The sequence below is a fragment of the Mandrillus leucophaeus genome, unplaced genomic scaffold, assembly GCF_000951045.1.
Source record: "Mandrillus leucophaeus isolate KB7577 unplaced genomic scaffold, Mleu.le_1.0 Scaffold302, whole genome shotgun sequence".
NCBI lineage: Eukaryota > Metazoa > Chordata > Mammalia > Primates > Cercopithecidae > Mandrillus > Mandrillus leucophaeus.
Genome location: NW_012103166.1, coordinates 2,452,407 through 2,471,264, shown reverse-complemented (window position 1 = coordinate 2,471,264; position 18,858 = coordinate 2,452,407).

Sequence of the window (18,858 nt, the reverse complement as noted above, 5' to 3'; positions counted from 1 at the left end):
TCCTTATCCAAGTCTTTTAAAAACCTTTCAGAATATAACCAGAATGTATTGGGTAAATCATATAAAATTGTCATTGGTCAAAAGAGTCAAACATTCATAATTTTGTATGATTCAACCTAATAGATGTCTGATCTGTTACCTCGGTTATCGCTGTGATTTTGCCATGCTAAGGATGGATCTATGCTTCAATGTCAAGGCCCTTTTCCACTTCCCTTCGTGTTTGCCTGATAGCTGTGCTGTGGATAACTGAAGTGCCTCACTGTTGTGCATCCTTTGGGGATGAAGCCTCCTAAGAGTGGGAATGGGCTGAGTCAGGGCTCATGTTAGAGAAGGATGTTACCCTATTCTGGCCTTGCATGCCTGTTCTCAGGGTTGATTTCTTCAATCAGCTAGATTTACCATCAATTATGTTCTTAGACCTCAGATTTGGCTTTGAAACAAGGAACATGTGGCACCTTATATTTCCCTGCAGGATATCTCCCACATGGCGCTTTGCTCACACAGAAGCAGATTCCCCGTCAGCTTCCCTGACCTCCCTTCTTCAAGACAATCTTGCTCATATTGCATGTAGAGAGTCAAGCTATCTGGCTTTGAGCTGTCTGCCTATCACTTCTGGCAACAGGGACTCTTTCTTCTTTGGTCTATCCCACCTGTTTTAACTATATTTCTTCCAGCAGAAGAATGGAGTTAGGTTTTGCTGCTTCATGAAACTGTTTACAGATATATGAATACGGGCTGAATGATAATACAGTAAGGTGGATTCAAATTCATAGTTGGTTGACATTATGAACAAAAAATTATCTTAAATACTTAAGTTATAGTACAAGCTCTCAACCAGTAGTGGAATGATATGTTCTCTTAGCATCCATTTCTTTACCTATAATATGAGAGTAAGAACAAAAAGGCTGCCCTTCCTTTAACCTAGGATTATAGTATCAAATAGGATCATGTGCTTTGTGAATGCTTTAGTATCATGAAAATATAAAATATTCGTATTATGTGCATTATTATGGGAATCTGTTCTACCCAACATTTTTACCAGCAACCTGAACAAAGACATAAAAGCATGATTATAAGCATTGCAGATGATAGATGTATGGGAGGAATAGCTAATAAAAAGAAACAAGATAAAATCAAAGTTCAAAGAAATCATGACAGATTGAAATGATGACTAAAACTACTAACATAATATATAATATGAACAGATGTAAAATAACACACTTCTGTTAAAGAGAATCATGTCAGGAGAGACCTGTTATGACATTAGTTTATATGAACCACAGTTATATGACTGGGATTTGAGAGTAATTTTAGGTTTCTTTAATAGGAATGCTGTGTCCAGAACAAAGGAGATAATATGCTACATATGTCAAACCACTGCTAACTTATGTAGCATTTAAATATTGAAATATGAGAAATTTGGTACCACATTAGAAAGATGTAATGTGATCTAGGGAAAATGACCAGAATCTTGAAAACCTACAACCATATCATATAAGAAGCAGTTGACAGAGCTAGGGTTGTTTGCTTGGGAAGAAAAGACTTAAACATATAAAGGTGTCTACAAATGTTTCAAGGACTTCCACATAGCCAAGGCATAAAATGCCTAAAGCAAAGAGTAATTAAGGATCCAGAAGATATATGGCACATCCTAGATTCTCAGTAAGTGACAGTTCAATCTAAATTAATTCTGCATTGCACTAGTGGAAAGAATATGGGCCTATGGCTGTGAGAAATCAGTACAATGAAAATAAAAACAGAGTTTCCTGTGGTTGGACATAATAAAAAAACTGACATTTATTGCTACATGAAATGTTTCTGGGCTATGCTAGAAGTATATACATATACTGCTTTATTTGGAGAGTGAGGGCATGTTGAAATAATTATACACCTGCCTGCTATCCATACCCATCTCAGTTAAGCCAAGTTAACATACAAAATGCAATTACATTTTCAGAAGAAAAAGAAAGATAATATCACCTTTTACCACTGGAAATTCGTAGATACAGAGAGATTATGTAAACTAAATATTTGGTAATACTGCAATAGCACCTTCTGACTCAGTGGTTTTCAAACATTATAGAATGTATCAAAATCATGCAAAGGGACTACTAAAGCATGGATGGCTGAACCTCACCCCCAGCCTTTCTGAATGAGTAGTAGATCTAAAGAAGAGGCCCCCAAATCTGCATATCTAGTAAGTCCCCAAGTGGTACTTATGAAGAGTCTCTGCTTTATATAAAACTGCCTCATTCATAGGCCTTGCTAAAGATACACCAAGTGACCCAATTTTTAATGCATGGAACCTTCCTACCACTCTTGGTTGATAATTGGAGATCAGAAACTGACCAAACCATACTATTCAGTGACCTATAATGTGCTGAAAAAATAGGCAGAGAAAATCAAGTTTCATCTCTTAAGAATTTGATCCAGAACATGTTTAAAAGACAGACAGGTAATTAGTATGAGAAACAGAAATATAAATACCAACAAGTATTTTAAAAAGTGAAAATAAAAAAAGAGAATATAGAAAAAAGTGAGAAGAAGCTGAGTCAGGATAATGATTAAGCACTGGATTTAACTTCATTTTCTTTTCCTTAATGTCTTTTGCTAAAATTCCTGAAACTACCTTGAATCTCATTCCTGTATCCATCAGGATGACTCTAGTAAAGTTTGTGCTCTTCCTGTTGTTTAATTATTTGACTTTTTTATATTCTTATTCACATACTTGCTTAAAATATATCTCACATTTATTTTGTGGATACAGAATTGAAAATCAGGTACTTGGGCATTTTAAAGAACAGTATCTTTCTGCTTCCAGAGTGGCAGTTGAGAAATCCATTGCCACATTTATTCCCTATCTTTTGCTTGAGACTTAATTTTTCACCCCTGTGGAAGTTTTAAGGACTTTTTCTTTATTCCTAGTGCCCTAAAATTTCATGAAAAGTATGTCTTAGTATGAGTCTTTTAAAAATTATTCTGTAGGTACTCAATGGACTCGTTCGTTCTGAAAAATTGTGTTCTTTTGTCATGGACTTTTGTTTGTTTGTTTGTTTTTTGCTTTACAAAATATTTGTTTCATTCTCTATTTTGTGATTCTTATTTTAGAAACACTTTTTAATCAAATGTGGGATTTGTTGAACTGATCTTCTATTTTTTCCCTATTGTCTTCCATTTTCAATATATGTCCTCTTATTCTCTTTCCTGCAATATATTCTCAACTTTATCTTTTAAACTTTCTCCTGTTACATATATGTGTGTGCATGTGTGTATGTGTACGCATGTATATGTGTGTGTACATATATATATGTGTGTGTATATATAAATAATAAAGATATAATAATTAGGAGTGAGTGATGAAGACTGATGTATAGAGGATGATTCGGAATCATCGACTGAGAGCTGGGTGTGTTTTCTTTGTTTATAAGAATACGGTTGTGAATTTAAAAGAAAAAACAAGTAAATATTTTGAATTTTACAATTTGGAATTTGCTTTCTGTAAAGATAACAAGAGAATTTAACTGAATATTTAGATTTACGCTTAGAATATTTGACATAACAAAAAATCAAGAACCTACGTAGCCTAGCAATTGTATATCTAGGAATACATTTTTTTAAAAGCATCTCTTTTTTGGTTGTTTCTAATTATTATACATTTCAGGTCAAAGATAGTGCCCACCTTTTTTATAAGCTCCTTCTTTGATAATTTTAGCATTTTCATTCAAGTAGGGTGGGAGACAATAAGTATGAAAATACAAAATGCATACATTAGTAATGATAAGTGCCTAGAGGAAAAATAAACCTAGTGAAGAGAATGAAGCCTGATTCAGGGTGCCCTTCTAAACAGGCTGGCCATGGAAGTTCTCTCTGAAGAAGTGATAGTTTAAGCAGGGGCCAGATTAAGGAAGGGAACAAGACATACACATAATGGGAGGAAGAGCATTTCAGGTAAGAAGAATAGGAAATGCAAAATGTCTGGGAGGAATGAGAATATTAAGAAACAGCAAGAAGGACAGCATGGATGGGACATGGTGAAGGAGGGGGACAGGGATAGATCACCTATTTTGAGTCATCCAGGGAAGAGAACATGTAGGACTTAGTTGGCCATAGCATGTATTTTGGCTTTTATTTTTAGTATAAGAAGCTATTGAAATGTTTTGTGGGGGTGATTAACATGATTTGATTGAGGTATTTTGAGGATCACTGACTGTTGCGTGGACAATGTAGTGGAGAAAGGGAAGATGAATTAGGAGGTGGTGAGAAGTACAAGGATTTGGTTGAGGTTTTTAAGGTAGAATCAACAGATTTTGCAGATCTATTAGAGGTCAGGCATGAGAAAAAATGAGAAGTCAGGGTGACTCCAAGGTTTTTGACATGAGTAACTAGGTGACAAGTAGTACCATTTATTGAATTCAAAAAATTTGCAGCAAAGCAGTTTTGAGGGAAGAGGGATTATGACTTTTTCAAAAAAGTCATATTTAACTTTGATATGTGCTCATTAGATGTTTAGATTAAAATGTTGAATATGCAGAAATATATGAGTCTAGGGTCCTTAATTTATGGAGAAATTAGAGGTGTTTTGAGGCATTTAAAACTATTACAATAGCTCAAGTAATGGGCATACTAATGGCAAGTAGTTGTGGTAAGACAGAGAGGACTGTTTCTCTGATTTGAATGTGTATGCATGTTTGTCTAATCATCAAGTACAGGCTTATCATAGTAAATTAGGAAGCTATAGACAAGAGAAAAGATCATAACACTACCACCCCAGGGACAAGATTATTTGTATATTTCTTTGCAGCGACTTAATTTTACACGATGAGCCTTGTCTGATTGATCAAATGTTCACTGAAAACACAAGATCTTATTACTGCATAATATAAGCTACAGAAATTCAATAATTAAGATATTGGTACAATGATCAATAGTTAAGTGATCTGAAACAGATTACAATTTAGTATACAAATTTAATATGTGCCAAAGGAAACTTACATACCAAGAAGGAATGTTTTCAACAAATTAAGGCATAGACTTAAATCACACCACAACCCAATATTAAATGTAAAATTTTAAAACCATAAATATTTAACCATCTTTGAGTCTATTCTTGCCTCCTTAAGGCTTTTCTCAACATAGAATTTGTTTAAATTATGTAAGATGACATTATTCTTTTGATCGAAATCCTTCAATGGCTTCTCATTTCATTCAGAGTAAGGTCAAAGTTCTTCGAATGGTGTACAAGATACTACATGGTCTGATCCCTGCTATCTCTGCCTGGCCACTTTCTGTTTCTTCTTCACTTAAGCTCTGTTAGCCTCATTGTTCCTCACAGACTTTCATCATTTCTTCACCTCAGTATCTTCTCACTTGCTCTTCACTCTGCCTGAAATACTTCCCCACCGATCCCCATAGCCCACTCTGTCATTTCTTCAGGTCTCTCCTCAAATGTTGCCTTAGTAGGAGACCTTCTCTCATCATTCAATTTAAAATAGCAACTGAAAACCACCACTTCCTCCACCTTCATCCTTCCCCCAAAGTTATCTTTTCTTCTTAACCTCCTTTATTGTTCTACATCAAATTTATGATTACCTGATCTACTAGATATTTGTTGATAGAATGCCTCCCCTCATGGGGATGTAAGCGTCATCATGCAAATTAAAATAACAATGAGATAGCATCTTATACCAGTCAGAATGGCTATTATTAAACAATCAGAAAATAACAGATGCTGGCATCATTGTGGAAAAAAGAGAACACTTACACATTGTTGGTGGGAGTGTAAATTAGTTCAACCATTGTGAAAAGCAGTATGGCGATTCCTCAAACTGCTGAAAGCAGAACTACTGTTCAACCCAGCCACCCCAGTACTGGGTATATACCCAGAGGAGTCTACATCATTCTACTATAAAGACACACGGATGCAATTGTTAACTGCAGCACTATTCACAATAGGATACAAATGGAATCAACCTAAATTCCCATCAATGACAGATTGAATAAAGAAAATGTGGTACATGATACACCATGGGATACTATGCAGCCATAAAAAATGAACCAGCTCATGTCTTTGCAGGAATATGGATGGAACTGAAGGCTACTATGCTTTGCAAATTAACACAGGAACAGAAAACCCAATACCACACGTTCTCACTTGTAAGTGGGAGCTAAATTATAAGAACTTATGAACACATTGGCCAGAGGTAGTGGCTCATGCCAGTAATCCCAAAATTTTGGGAGGCCAAGGCAGGTGGATCACCTGAGGTCAGGAATTCAAGACCAGCCTGGCCAACATGGTGGAACCCTGTCTCTATTAACATAATAAAAATTAGCTGGGCATGGCGGCACGCATCTGTAATCCCAGCTACTCAGGAGGCTGAGGCAGGAGAATCACTTGAAATCAGGAGGCAGAGGGTGCAGTGAGCCGAGATTGTGCCACTGCACTCCAGCCTGGGTGATAGAATGAGACTCCATCTCAAAAAAAAAAAAAAAAAAAGAAGAACCATGAACACAAAAGGGAACAATAGACACTGGGGCCCACTTGAGGGGGAAAGGTGAGAAGAGGGAGAGGAGCAGAAAAGATAACTATTGGGTACTGAGCTTGATACCCAGATGATGAAATAATATGTATAAAAATCCTGCATGACACATGTTTACCTATGTAGCATGCCTTTACATGTGCCCCAAAACCTAAAATAAAAGTTAAAAAAAAACTAAAAATTTTAAAAGTAAATGATTCTTCATTTTAAAAAAGTAAACTTCATAAGGACAGAGACTTTATTCATTTATTTTTGGCACCACTTTTTCTCCAGAACCTAGTACAGTGCCTGGCATACGTTAGCCATTCAATAATGTATGTTTTATTAACAAATTAATGGTAAAGGAATGAATTTAGGACAAAACATAGACCAATTGTAGCTGATTTTTTGTGTTTGTTTGTTTTGAGATGGAGTCTTGCTCTGTCATCCAGGCTGGAGTGCAGTGGCACGATCTCAGCTAACTGCAACCTCTGCCTCCAGGGTTCAAGCAATTATCCTGCTCCAGCCTCTTGAGTAGCTGGGATTACAGGCACGTGCCACCACACCAGACTGATTTTTGTATTTTTAGTAAAGATGGGATTTCACTTTGTTGGTCAGGCTGGTCTCGAACTCCTGACCTCATGACCTGCCTGCCTCAGCCTCCCAAAGTGCTGGGATTATAGGCGTGAGCCACCGCACCCAGTGTAGCTGATTTTTTTTTTCAGGAAAGTGTTTTCTGAACAACCCAATATGAACTAATAGAAAGAGAAGATTTTCCGAAAAAGCCAAAGCAGTTTCAGAAGTCAAACAACAACAAAAACCTGTTTTTTTATTTTTTCATTCCTCTTTACCAAAACAAAACAAAAGAAGAGGAAGAAGAAAGGAAAACCAGGAAACTAGGAGTCTGGAGGGGGTTTTGGTTTCTCTCTGTTGTAATTCAGTCTTGGGCTTGATTCAGCTGCTAAATTCTCTAAAAGGGTAACTAGAATCCAGAGCAGCAAACAGAGAATGAGAGAATGAGTAGTAAATAAATGAAAGGATAGTGATAAGACTCAGAGAACAAAACAAAACAAAGCTGAGCTGCAGCTGGCCATGCTGGACTCATGGTTGCACACTCTAAAGAACACTCTTAATGGTGGAGGGAAGAAAATGGTATTTTAAACCCAACTATAATCCCCCTCTATTTACTGTCACTCTGGAAAAGCAGTACTTACAATGACTTTCTCTGTGCTTCCCACGTGGGATTTAGCCGCTGTTGTAACCTTTGTGTTGTTCATTGTGAAGCTGGAAAAGTACAATTCCACTACATTTAAGCCACTTTGTAAGGGGAAATGCAACTGTCAGCTCAGGTGGCTTTAAGCTGTCAGAGCTTGGGGAATAAAACCAACTCATCTCTCCTCAACATCCCCACATAAGGAGAGAAGCTGACAGATATGAGTTCTGTCTTCCCATAATAAACTCCTCCCATGCAATGCAGTGATTTCATTGACGGGCACGTTGGAATCAACTGTAAAGCCACAGAAAAGGTCTGCCCAACCCTTTCCCCCGAGAGATTCTATTTTATTTGGCCTGGGATGCTGCCTTGCCATTAGGATTTTTAAATGCTTCCAGGTGATTCTGACCTACAGCCGAAGTTGAGAACCATTGTGACTGGTTTTTATTTTCCTTTTTGCTTTTCTTTTTTTCCTCCTATTTATTTTTTTTACGTTAGTCTTTCCAGAATAGTTTTCTCTTTCCTGTGACTGTCAAATTTTGGTTCAGGTTTCTATTCTTACCTAAGAAACTGTGAGAAAAATGAACTTCTTCAAGGTCAAGCCTTCTTGGCTTATGGTAATTAGCCCATTCTATTTCCTTGACTACAATCACTGGTCTGGGGACAAGCAAGTGATATAAACAGCCCAGTCAGGGTGGATCTCAGGACACTTGCTGAAAAGTCTGTAACGAGAACATTTTCTTTCTTCCTCGGGACATTATGATATGTGGCTCTGAAGTGTACCCTAACTGATTTACTCTGACGTACTGTTTTTATTTATTTATTTATTTTTCCTGCCTCTCTTAAGCCTGAGCCAGTTGTTAAAGATACCTAGATCCTCATTTGATATTTTTAGAGGACTGAAGTGATCTTGCTAACCATTCATCATAATTATCTCCTAGAATAAGATAGATCCTAAAATAAAATATCCTTTTTGTCATATGAAATGGAAGTGTTAGCTTCTCGCATCTGTACAGGGTCAATTGATGTGAGGACTGCAGGGAAGAGTACTTATATTCAATCTTGTGGCTTTCTCAGTGGCCCCACAACAAGCAAGTTGCATATCTGTCAGCAAATCAATAATCGTTGAGTGGATGATTCACAGGAACATTGTGTTAGGAAGTGTGAGGTTGGCTTGTAGAATACAGAGAAATGAAAGAAAGGTATTACCCATGGTCTGAAGTAGTTTACTATTTAATCAAGCAGTTCTTCATTCACTTCCAGTCTATAATTGCAGCCTGCTTCCCCATGGGAAGAAGGCTCAGGGGGTCATGCCTGTGTCTTACCTAATGTTTTATCTATTCTGCCTTTAGACAAGCCAACCCGCAGCTTGCAGGCAGCACGTGGCTCAGGATGCCGGCCAAACACAAATTCGTAAACTTTCTTAAAACATTATGTTTTAGCTCAGGAGCTATTGTTAGTGTTAGTGTATTTTATGTGTGGCTCAGGACAACTCTTCTTCTTCCAGTGTGGCCCAGGGGAGCCAAAGGATTGGATACCCTGCTTTAGAATGTTGGGCCAGAGAACACCAAAGCAGATAATGTGGTCTCAATGACCTATGATCCTTTCTACATATACTCTTTTCACTAGATCCAACAAACCGGGGCTTCTGCCAGGATAGAATGGAAATTAAATCCAGAATGGGATCTGAAATTATTCTGTCCGTTTCCCTCCTTACATCTTAGATATTACTTTTGCTAATTACAGAAACTAGCACTTTTCAAACAACCAGGCGTGATTCCCCTGCTATCATTATCTTGTGATGTTTCACTGTCTAAGCTTCATCTCAAACTGACCTTTTTCAGCTGGGAATCACGCTGTCCCCTTTCGACACATACAAAATTGAAATTTTTATGATGCTGCAAACTAATCTGACAAAGAAACTATAGTCTTGAGGAATTCTGAATTCTGATTAAAAATATAGCTTTCAAATATTTTCCTAGTTCTTTGTGGAATGAACTTATTTGGATTTCATAGGCTGATTTCAGTCACATTGACAGAGAGGCAAAAGTCCCAGAGATATATTGAATTTTCTTGTAGGCAGCCACCCATGAAGTTAAAATCCAAGGGAAATCAAATTTCTTTAGTTCAGTCATTTGCCTTCAGTAATGACTTGCTCTTGCACCAACCATAACATTTCTCTACTATTATAACGACTTTGAACATTTTTGTGTATCAGATTATTTTCACTTCAACACAGTTTCCCTGCTTCACTGCCAAACCAATCCAGTGCTTTGAGGTGCTGTCAGTTCACATGAAGGGACAATTTGCAGCCTCCACTGAGTAGGTGAAGTGCTCCATTGTGACTGGTTACACTCAAGTCATGAGCGTTTACCTTCAGATTGAAGCAGCACTGTACATTTTCTCTTGCAGCTTGCAAGTCAGTCTAGAGATCTTAGTTTTAAGACTGGAGGTACAGCTGTGTATAGAAGGTGTGTGTAAAAGTCGTACAGCTTTCAACATTAACTTTTAGATCTTAAAGATCAACTTAAATCCTTACAAATTGATTTTTTTCTCAGCATGGTGAGAGTCAGGAGTTTACTTAAAAATATATTAATAGTCAATTATTCCAGGATGATATACTGAAAAGTTTGGTTTTTTTTCTACATTTTTCTGCAGTAACATCATAATAAATCAAAGATCCATTTATGCTAAGTTTTTAGACGGTAGGTAAAGGCTGCTTTTGAACGTTCTTGCATCTTGTTTTGTGGTATGGGTAAGAAGCAGGAATAAAAATTTTTAGAGAACTCACTTCTGATCCATGGGTAGTGCTGGACCAGGCTCAAAGACGCACATGCCATCCCCTGACTTAGACCATTTGCTGATAGTTGCTTCAGTGCCTCATAAGAAACTGATATCGAAGTTTTCCTAGTATTACAAAGCCTGGAGCAGGCCAGGGAAAAAGCCCAGGTTTTCCAAAGACATGTGATTTTTATTTTTTAAACTCTATTGTTGTGAAATAGAATTGATACATATAGATGTACATAAAATACAGGTTCAGTTTACTAAATAGCTGTAAACAACACTCATCTAAATATTACACAGAACAAGCAAAATATTATCAACCTTTTCAGAATCCCAACATGTAGTTGCACCTACCATTCCATTTACATGTATTTGCACCTACCATGACATTTTCTTTGGGGTAAGCACTTTTCTGACATTAAATATAATTAATTCTTTGTTTTTCTTTAATATTGGTTCTTCTTTTATCATCCCCAAGCAAAATACATTAATGTTGGCAGTTTCGAACCCTACATAAGTAGAATCATACTGCATATATTTCTGTACCTTGCTACGTTTATTCAATATTAATATGATAAATTTTAGCCATATTGTACATAGAATTAGTTCATTGATTTTTATTGCTATGTACTATTCTGTAGTTTATTGATATTGCAATTTGCTTATCTATTTTGCTATTAAAGTACTGTTTTAAATTTCTGGAAATTTTGGAAAAGACTCCTTTGAACATTCTTACATCTTGCTTTGTGTTGCATGTAAACATAAAAATTATCATGTATACACTTAGAAATGAAAAGACCACTCCATAGGATATATGTGGAATTTGTATTCCGTGTATAGTATTACTAGTTAATACCATACTAGCTTCCATTATGTTGTGCTGGTAGTTCATGTGTGTTATATTCTTGCTAACTCTTGATACAGCCAAGGAAGTTTTAGTATCTGACAATGTGGAGCATGTGTATTGGTATCTCATTGTAATTACAATTTGTCTTTCCATAATTACTAATGAATATTCACATAAACTTTAAACTTACTGGTCACTTAGCTATTCTGTTTTCAGCCTCTTCCTAATTCTTAGCCAATTTTTCTGTTGAAATATCTGCCTCTTTTCACTTTGATTATTAAAAGTTTGTTATATTTTTTGGAAACTGGTTCTTTATTCATTATGGATAATTTAAATATCTTTTCCTACTCTGTAACTGATGTTGTCTCTGTAATAAATTATCTTTCAATTATTGGTACTTATTCATTTAATTCATTCCTCTTTGTAAGTCTTTATGGCTCCGTGTTTTGGATCTTGTTTAAGAAATACTTTTCTACCCAAAAGTCTAAATATATTTCTCTATATTCTTTTTAAAAGCTTTATAGCTTTTTACCATTAACTGTTATATCTTAAAGATCAATTTACGTCCTCACAAATGGATTTATTTTTAATATGGTGATAGTCAGGAGTTCACTTTAAAAAAATATTGATAGTCAATTATTCTAGCATGGTTTACTGAAAAGTTTGCTTCTTCTATTCTTCTCTACAGTAGCATCATAATAAATCAAACATTCATTTATGCTTAACGCTGGTTCTAAGCTCTCTGTTCTATCTCATTGATCTATGTTTGCCAATACTATACTGTCTTTATTACTATTGGACTACAATACATAAAGTTAATAGAGCAAGTTCTCCTACACTCTTCTCCTACAAAAATGCCTTGGCTGTTTTCAACTCTTTGCAATTCCATATAAATAAAAAAATCAGCTTATTAGGATCAAGAGTATGATTACACTGAATGTACAAATCATTTATGTGCAATCTATAAATGCAGTATATCTTTCCATGTCCTTAGGTCTTATATAATGTTTCTCAATAAAGTAATAAATTTTATCTGTAAAGTCTTGTACATATTTTATTAGATTCTTTTGCAGGTTTTAACTAATTTATATAAACATGTAAATGATAGCTTTTAAAATTTGTATTGACTAAAAGTTTTGATGGTATGTAAACATACAATTAATATTTTATAAGGATTATTGTATATATTGAATTTGCTAAGATCTCTTCTAAATTTAAATATTTATTTGCACATTTCTCTACATAAAAGCATTTCATTTATGAATAATGAGAATTTCTTCCTTCAAATTTTTTTCTTTTTTAAACATTTTTCTACCTTTTCTCCTGTCGTTACTGCACTGGCTGAGACCTTGATGTCAGTGATAATAGTGTCTTATTCTTTAATTGAAGAAAAAGCTTTTGACATTTGATCATAAAATAATATGTTTGTAGAAGGCTTTATGGTAGATACTTTTTATCATATTAATGAGACCTTCTATTCCTAGATAACCATTTTTTAAGAAGTAAAGAATAGATGTTGAATTTAACCAAATGCTGTTTCTGAATATATTGAAAATAATTTTTTTCAGTTTGTTGTTTTGATGACTTAAAATGATTATGTTTTTCATGCTAAGTTAGCTTACATTCCTGTGATAAACTGAGCTTGACTGTGATGTATTATCATTTTTATATGGTACAATAGTCTTCAGTATTTGCATTTGTTAGGATTTTTAAAATAATTTTTGCATTTACAGTTCATGGTTTTTGTTGGACTTTAATTTTAATTTACAGTCCAGTCCTCAGTAGCTTTTAAAAATGTATTGAAGTATAACTTAATATCTACACTAAAAAAACTTTAAAAGTATATAATTTTGATCTATGTATGTATATATGTGTATATTTACACACACATGCACACACATACATATTAGTGAAGCATCATCACAATCAAAGTGATGAACTACACATACCCTCAAAAGTTTTCTCATGTCTCTTAGTAATACCTTGCTTTACCTATCCTCAAGTCTCTCTCACAATTTGCTTCCAACCACTGAACTACTTTCTGTCACTATGCGTTAGTTTGCATTGTCTAGAACTATATGTAATTAGAATTATATACTATGTATTCTTTTATGGTCTAGCTACTTTCAGTTCAGTATTATTCTTTTGAGATTCATCTATGTTGTACATATCAATAGTTCATTATTTTTGTTGAGTAGAATTGCATTATATTGATAAAACACAATTTGTTTCATGAGTATTTGGGTTGTGTATAGTTTTGACTATTACAAATAAAGCATCTCTGAACGTTGGTATATAAGTATTTGTATGATTTTTTTATTTCTCTAGGATGAATAACTAAAAGTAGAAAGGTGGGGTCATATGTAAGTATACATTTAAATTTTTAAGAAATTGTCAAACTATTTTGCAAAATGATTTGTATCATTTTTTCATTCCCACCAGAAATATACAAGAGTTCACTCGTTCCACACACTTGCCAGTGTTTGGTATGTTAGTATTTTTAACTTTGGTTATTCTAATAGGTATATGAGAGTTTATCATTGGTGTATTAATTTGCCTTTCCCTAATGACTAAAGAGTTTGGGCATCTTTTCATGTGCTTATTTGCAAACTGAATTTCACTTTGTAAAGTATCTCTTCTAATCTTTTGCCCATGTTTTTCATGAAGTTGTTAAATTTTTGTGATAGAATTTTGAGAATTCTTTGTATTTTCTACATATGGTTTCATTATTAGACATGATATTTGCAATTTTTTTCTCCCAATCTGTAATGTTTTTGTATTCATTCTGTTTACAGTACATACCAAGGAGCAGATATATGTAAATTTTATGAAGCCTAATTTACTTTTGTTCCTTTTTTGTACTGTAAATTTTGTTGTTGTGTCTAAGGAATCTTTGCTTAACCCAAAACCCAAAAGATTGACACCTAAGTATTCTTTTAGAATGTATATAGTTTTAGGTTTTATATTTAGATCTATTATCTATTCTTGAGTTACTTTTGATATCATATGTGAGTCTGAACTTAATTAAATGAATGCAAATTAAGATATTTTGCATATGGATATTTAAATTGCTCAAGAATAATTTGTTGGAAAAAATTATGCCTCTCCTATGAATTGCTTCTTCAGTCTTGCTGAATTCAATTAACTATGTATTTGCAGGTTATGTCTGGACTTGATTTAGTTCCATTGATCTATTTGTCAATCATCATGCTAATACCACAGTATCTTGATTACCGTAGCTTTATAGTAAATTTTGATAGCAGGTAGTATATACCTTGATAATAGGTATATAGCAACTTTATTATCTTCAGTGTTATTTTAGATAGTCTAGATTCTTTATAGTCAATATGAATTTTCACATTAGCCTGTAAAAAGCCTACACACAATGACCTTGGAACACGGACTGATAGAATATTAAATATATAGTTGAATTTAGAGACAATTGTGCACATTAACAATATTAAGCCATCCACTCTACAAACATAGTATTTCCATTGTTTTAAGACTTCTTAAAATTATCTCTGCATTTTCTAATTTTTTTATTGTACCAGCATTGTGCATCTTTTTTCAGATTTGTCCCTTAATATTTAATATTTTGAAGCTATTGTAAATTATATTTTTAACATTTCAATATTTGATTACTGGTTGCTAGGACATCAAAATCCAATTGATTTTGAATATTGATCATATATTCTACAACCTTGCCAAACTCACATATTAGATTTATTAGCTTATTTTTTAGATTTCATAAGATCTTTTACATAACCAATTGTGTTTTCTGTAAACAAAGACAATTCTACTTCTTCCTTTCCAGTAATGTGTCATTAAAGCTTTTTCTTGCCTTATTGCACTAACTGGAACCTTCAGTATAATGTTAATTTGCAGTGTTGAAACTAAATATCCTTACTTTGTTTCTAATCTTAGAAGAATACATTCACTTTTTTCACCTTTAATAATGATGTTAGCTGAAAGATTTTCATAGATGGCATTTAACAGATAAAGTATGTCTCCTCTATTTCTTTTTTTCTGATAATATTCATCAGTAATAGATGTTAGTTTTGTCAAATGCTTTTCCTGCATCTATTGAGATGCTCACAAAATTTTTTGGTATGTGTGGGTATATTTTTAGTCTGTTAATGAGATGAATTATACGGGTTGATATTTAAATGTCAAGCCAAATTTGTATCGCTGGGATAAATCAAAATTCATCACAGTATAAATTTATTTGTATATATAGTTCAATATGATTTTCTAAAATTTAGTTGAAATTATTTCCATGTATGCTCATGATAAATATTGTTCTATAGTTTTTTATTGTAATGTCTTTGTCTGGTTTTACTATTAGAGTAATGCTGGTCTCATAAAATGTGTTGGGAAACATTCTCTTCAATTTTCTGAAACAGTTTGTGCTTAGACATATTTTATGACCTGGTATGTGTTAAATATTTATAAATGATCTGTGCATGATTGAAATTAATGTGCATTCTGTAGTCGATGAGTCAACTTAGTTAATTATGTTTCTCAAATATTTTATATCCTGCCATTTTTGTATGCTTGACTGTCAGTTTCTGAGAGAGGAGTGCTGAACTTTCTAACTCTGGAGATTTATCAGTTTCTCATTGTGTTTCTGTTAATTTTTGTTTTGAATAATATGAGACTTTGCTAATATATCCATACAACTTAAAAATTGCTACATTGTTCTGCTCATTAACTCTCTTATCATTTTGAAATGCTTCCTTTTAATTTTGCTAATATTTGACTTAACATCTCTATTGTTTCTGAATAAGCAGTTATATCAGCTACCTCTTCATTAGGATTTACTGGCATGTGTTTTTCCATCAATTAACTTTCAAAATTTTCTATACCCATGCATTTTAAACATATTTCTTATAGATATAAGAAATATATCTGATGATGCTGAATGGAATATAATGTGAACATTCATAAGGTTGTAGGCTTCAGAAGACTGCTTTTCATAAATTAAAAACAGTTTTGTAAAATATCAGAACTAAACAAAGATCCAAGAGCTGTTTAGTTCTGATATTTTATAATCCTATTTTAAGGTAAAAAATATTTGAAAACTTTATTGAACAAAGTCTTTGATAAGTATAAACTGGTTTTAATTTAGTTCAAAAATTCTGTGGAGAAAAAAATAATACTAAGATTTTTTGGTAGATGATTTAATCACTTAGTGAAATAATTATGCAACCTCTATGCAATATGGTGCTCTTGCTTACTTAGATTCTGGTAATACCTACCAGCTTGTGTAGACAGTAAATTTACCTGTGAAGAATTAAATATGAACACAAGAGCTCTCATTTATAGAGAAGTAATATCTTTTTGAAAAATTTACCCTATACTGCTCTGGGTGCTCATGTTTGGCTAATCATGAGTCATCTCCTTCTTTTGATGAAGTAATTCAAATCTGAATGTTTTCATCATGAAAATAAGAGCCCACTACGAATTTTCTTTATGAGAAAGTCTGTAGTTTGGACACGAGATGATCACTTCTCTTGGAGAAACAACACTAAAAAAAAAAATCAAAACTTGTTTTTAGCATAGAAAATGTAGCTCTAAATTTATTTAAATTGGTTCAGTTTTCTATTTCAATTCCTCTGTCCAATGGAAGTATAGCAATAATTTTTAGCATCATGGATAATCGAGAATGATGCAACTGTCCATCAAGATTGCAACATAATAAATGTATGGTCAGCCTATTGAATATACTGTTCCTTTTTGAACGTATATTTGAGTGGAAGATAAAAATGAATATTTGAAGTCCCGGACTTACAAAAGTCTATATTCTAATGTGGATTGTATGGCATGACTTAGATTATCTTAGTTTGAAGCCAATTATATGGAAAGCTGGGATTTCAGACAAGAGCTAAGGAGAAACAGAAGGTAGCATTTATTTCTTGAGCCAACAAGACCAGGCTGGAATTGCTATTAATTTTCTTCTCCTTTTTTGATGGATAAACTTTTTTCCTCTTAAAATACTGGCAAAACAATATATAAAGTTCTGTTAGCGATAACTATTTTCTGGGGAAGGGCAGAGGAGCAGAGGAAGAAAGTTCTGATTTTCATTATAAACATCTGAACAATGTATGAATAATCTAATAATATATATGGATTACTTTTTTTAATGTGACAGATATTTTCTAAGTGGAGAGATTGAGAACTATATATGTTTCCTTTATATAGTTTTATGTCCTAAAGCACGAATGCTCATTTTGAACAATATTCATTATGAAAATTAGAAATTACTGATAAACTAAAAATAAATAAAGCATTTTCAAAACCCTATGATTCATTCAAAGACGGAAATTGTTAGCTTTTAGGTGTTTATTCTTCTAGATTGCTTTCTCAAATACATGATGCTCATTTAAAACCTAATATATTACTTTCCACATCACTTAATACATTTCTACATCACCGTTTTTAGGAACTACATAATTTACTTAAGAAACTCATTATTGCTTGACTCGTAGGTTAGTTTTGACTCATCCTTCTTCCTTCATGTTTGTGCATTTGCTTTATTACTTCTTAGAATAAATTCCTAGAAGAGCATTGCTGGCCCAAAGAGATGACATATGTTTAAGGCATTTGATACTGTTGCCAAATTGCCTTTCAGGAAAGCTGGACCAATTTAGACTACCATGAGCAACGTCTCAGAATATCTGTTTCTTCCAACCCCTGCTGCCATTAACTTTTGTCAGTCATTTTAATATTTGTCAATGTAATAACCTCAAAATTAAATCTCATTTTATTTGCATTTTTAGTTAAGTATATTTTCTTCTTTTGTGAATTACCTGTTATTGCCCTGATTACATTTTCTGCTGAGATTTTTAACAATTTCTTCATAATTTGTTACAATTCTTTGTATGCTAACTATATTAACATGTGTTCATACATTTTGTCCTGTCTTTTGTAATTATATTTCCTATTTTAATGTTCATCTCAATTTTGTTTGTTTTTTCCTAAGACAAGGATGTTTTATGTTTTGTTTTTATATCTATTGAGAAACTGAATATACAAATTGACAATGGCCAGTCCATATATAAATATGGACTTTTGACCCACAACCTATAGCCATCTGCCCAGGAAACTAACCCCTTATCTACAATAAATGACCCAGGAAGCCAGCCTGCTACGTCACACTTGTAAGAACAGAAAATGCTATCCCTAAAGACAACTCAGCTTCAGCAAGCTAACCAATAACTTCTGCAGCAGGCAGCCCCAAATGACCAAGCCTTGATTAATAACTGACGGTTTCCTTAATTTTTGGCCCCATTCCTGTAACCAAGTAGGATGCCCCACTTCTAGTGATTCCACATACAGCTTCCCCATGATAAAAGCCTCCAGCCAGGGTAAACCTGAAGTCTTCCCCTTTTTCCACTGTAAAGGTTTGCCCTTCTCTGCTTGCCTGAGTCTCTGCCCAAACACACGTGATGGTAAGTGACTCTTTTGCTATAGCAAGCTTGGAATAAATAGCCTTTGCT